Source organism: Pteropus alecto, unplaced genomic scaffold (genome assembly GCF_000325575.1).
Source record: "Pteropus alecto unplaced genomic scaffold, ASM32557v1 scaffold25, whole genome shotgun sequence".
In the NCBI taxonomy this organism is placed as follows: Eukaryota; Metazoa; Chordata; class Mammalia; order Chiroptera; family Pteropodidae; genus Pteropus; species Pteropus alecto.
The window spans coordinates 27,702,162-27,706,199 of NW_006441955.1; the positions used below are offsets into that span (position 1 = coordinate 27,702,162).

Below are 4,038 nucleotides of genomic sequence, written 5' to 3' on the forward strand. Positions count from 1 at the left end.
TGTGACAACATGGATGGACCTCATATAATCATGCTAAGTGAAATAAGCCAGACAGAAAAAGTTGAAAATCACATTATATCACTTATATGTAGGATATAAACCTAAAAGCAACAAATGAACAGGACAAACAAACAGAGACTCATGAACATCTACTATAAACTAGTGATTACCAGAGGTTAGGGAGTAGGGGAGGAGAGGGAGGTAGACAGGGCAAAGGAGTCAAATATAGGGGACTAGGGAAAGGGTGAAGTGGGTAAAAGGGATCAAATATATGGTAGCTGAAGGAAACTAGACTTTGGGTGGTAAACACACAATAGAATATACAAATGTCAAATGATAATGTACACCTGAAAAATATATAATTGTATTAACCAATGTTACCCTAATAAACATAATTTAAAAAAAAAAGAAATATCAAACAACTCACTTAAATGATTTAAAATTTCTTTCCACTGAGAGGGAGGAATGGGCATACTGTTGTTTACTTAACACGTAAACCTTTGATGAAAAATAAATTTAAAAAGCAGAGAGGAAGAGACTAGAGGAGAGAAATTGGAGGCAGTAAGTAGACTATCTTTTTGGAGAGTATTTTTATAAAAAGGAAAAAGAAACAACAGTAACTAAGGAGGTATGTATGGAGAAGTTATTGTAATAACAATACTTTTGAGGATAATGAGAGAGACAGAGATGCAGAGAGTAAGAGAGATACAGAGAGGAACTGATGATGTAAGTGACTGAACTCACTTCTTGAGAAAGGAAAGGATACTGAGTGAGTGTAGAGTGGCTGACTTCAGGATACTCAGTATAGGTACAGGTGTGTCCTAAAGCAGTGAAGTGAGATATGGTGGCAAGAGATAGAGAAGGCTTTTTATATCACTTCTGTTTAGCAGTGAAATAATATGCAAAGTCGTTAACTGAGAATGAAAACCAAGGATAGGTATTGGTAGTTTGAGGAGGAGAAATTATGAAATAGTCATTTAGGAGAAAGTGAACTGACTGACAAGATGCTGTAGGATTGCTAAGAGCATACTGGAATTTAATGGCCACAAATTGAAAATGAAACCAGTCAATATGTTGTGATTGATTATATGCTAGGATGACGATTGTTGCTTGATGAAAGGAAAGCACCTAGAATAGCTCCTGGATTTTTGCCTTGAGCAGTGGGCAGATATTGGCACCATTGAATCAGGGGATGCAGGCAGAGACACTGGTGTGGATTAGGGTGTAGAGATATAAATTCAGTTTTTAAGATCTTAACTAAAAAATACCTATAGAATATCCAAATGGACTGATATTCAGCCAGAATTTAAATAGTAGAATTAGAATAAATGACAATTAGAACAGAATCCAATTCATAAGTACTTTCTGGTTTAATTACAGGAACATTCTAAGATCTAACAGAGTCACACAATACAATTAATTGTGCATCACATATTTTATAAAACTGAAATCTTGAAATATTTTATAGTTAAATAAAAAAGGTTTCAGAAATCAATAGTGTCAAGAAGTGTTTAGAGAATAAATTAAGGCATTAGGTAGTATGTCCAATAACAGAGAAAAAATGCTTTAAAAGGAACTAAATACGTTTTTAATAGTATTATACATCATAATATGTAGTATTATGAAATTGATCAGATATCAGATTGACTTCATATGGTAATGCACTTTACATAGTTTTAGTCAATTATATTCAATGCTTCATAATCATTTAAAACAGAAGTGTCATTTTAAATTTTATAATGTGCTAAATAGTTCAATAATTTAATATACCGGGATTTATAGAAAGTTTCTTTTACCTTTTATTCCTGAACCTTCAAAATAAAGAGTCTCAGCATATAAAATTAAATTTGTATTTTGTCTTTTAAAGGTTTCCCTTCAGTAGATTTAGAATAACACTTTTAAGGAATCTAATAAATTTTCAACTTTGAAAACTAAAACGTGTGCTCTTAATTATGGTTTTCTCATCAATATATTCATTTATCCTGTTTTGCCTTCTTGGAAAAGGGACTTTATTCAACCTCTGGGATAGATCATGCACAACAAACACAGGATTGGAATGGCCTGAAATTCCTTCCTTATTTGTTATCGGTTTGTGTACATTTGTGTGTGCATGGCTATGTTTAATAGGACTTCACATAATCTTATTTATTTATATTTACTACTTCATTATCATCAAACAGAGATAACGCCTGCTGTATTTTGTATACATCTTGTTTTTTCTCCTCCTACCATTCCACCTTTGTATCACAGGCTCTTGTACATAATTACTGGATAGATTCTTTCCTTTGAATCTGTCTACTAACACAGCTAATCTAGTCAATTTTAGGTTACTCTATATACTCAAATAGCTCTACTATTAAGGAGGCAGGATTTATAGCAGTTCTGAGAACAAATTCTGGAGACAGAATGTGATTCTGAGTAAACCACTTAAGCTCTCTAAGCTTCAGTTCCTCATGTGTGAAATGAAATAATAATATGTGTAAGATACTCATAGGATTATCATAAATATGAAATGAAATAACATAGGTAAAACATTTAGCAACATGTTTTGCTTATAGTAATTAGTGATAATATTACCATTATTTTCATTAAGTTCAGTTGGACTAGTTTCTGAGACCAAGTCATAAACATCTGCTTGGATGTTGTGGTGGACACCAATCGAATTGTCTTCTTAGCACAATATGATATCACCCTTTCTGAGAATGGTCCAGATATTCGAAAGTGCATCCTGATATGGCCTCTTTGAACAGAGTCAATTGGATTAGGGATGTGACCTGATTGAAACCATGCCAGTCAAGGTCCCTCCCTAGAAGTTTTCAAACAAAACAGGAGAAAGGGCTTTATTGAATCCATGTGAGAGTGGAGCTAAAGGGATACGATGCTTAAAAACTATTGTCAGCTTGTATAATACCACATGAAGGGATCAGGTTGTTAATTAGAATATGGTTAAAAGCAGAAAGAAGCATTACTTTAGTCTTTTATCTGATATTTCTTGAGCACTTTCTAGATAGTGAGTGATGAGCTCTAAGGACATCAGAATGGTGAGCAGAAGAAGACAAGACTCCTATTTCTTAGAGTGTATCAGCTAATGAAATGCCTAGTGCTGGAAATAGGTACTTATGGGATAAACACATGAGTGACGGATTACACACTAAGTGCTACAAAAGAAGGGATAAAGATCCAATGATAGCACTGATTATAGAATCAGAAAGTCTGTGAGTAAGTTACACGTGAGCTGATATAAAGAACCAAAAGTGGCTATCTAGGCAAAAATGGAGAGGAGGGTGGCTCAGGGAGGGAAAGGAAAAATTATGTAAAAAATGTAAAGAGGGTCTACGGCCATACTATCCAGAACAAGCCTGACCCTGTCTGATCTTGGAAGCTAAGCGGGGTTGAGCCTGGTTAGTATTTGGATGGAAGACCACCTAGGAAGACCAGGTGCTGTAGGTGTAAAAAATAAAAAGAAAAAAATAAGGGATTGTAAGCTGACAAGGTCCTTGCAATCTGTGAGGTCAACCAAGGATTGCCTCACCTAAAAAATAAGAAAATGTAAAGAGGAACAGACAGCATTTAAGAAAACAAAAGGAAGACAAATGATGGATTGGTGTTTCAGAATGTAGACTATGGACTTAAACTACTTAGTTTATACAGAGTACCAATAACTAACTATGGCTTTTTGGGCAAATCATTTAACTACATTCTGTATCAATTTTATTAAATGCTTAAGGGGATGACACAAATTATGTAGTAACCTCAGAGTGGTCTGTGAAGACTAAGTAAAATAACATATGCAAAGCTCTTAGCACAGTATGTTCACCAGACACTAAGAGTTCAATGTATATCTTTCATCTTAGAGAGTAAGAGTGATACAAGAAGAAGCTGAGAGGTAGCCAGGAGCGTAAGAGTTTAATTGATTTCCATTTTGAAAAGATCTTCTGGTCTGTAGATTAGAAAAAAAAAAAAAATGACAGAGACAAGGTTATGTAAAGAAGCAGTTGCTACACTACAAGTCTAAGTGACAGGAGCTTTGGTGTGGGT

The 4,038-nt window shown here is 34.4% G+C and overlaps 1 pseudogene; it reads left to right on the plus strand.

The window, feature by feature from the left end:
* Positions 1 to 3,331: 3,331 nt before the first annotated feature.
* Positions 3,332 to 3,450, plus strand: LOC112486033 (annotated as a pseudogene).
* Positions 3,451 to 4,038: the final 588 nt, after the last annotated feature.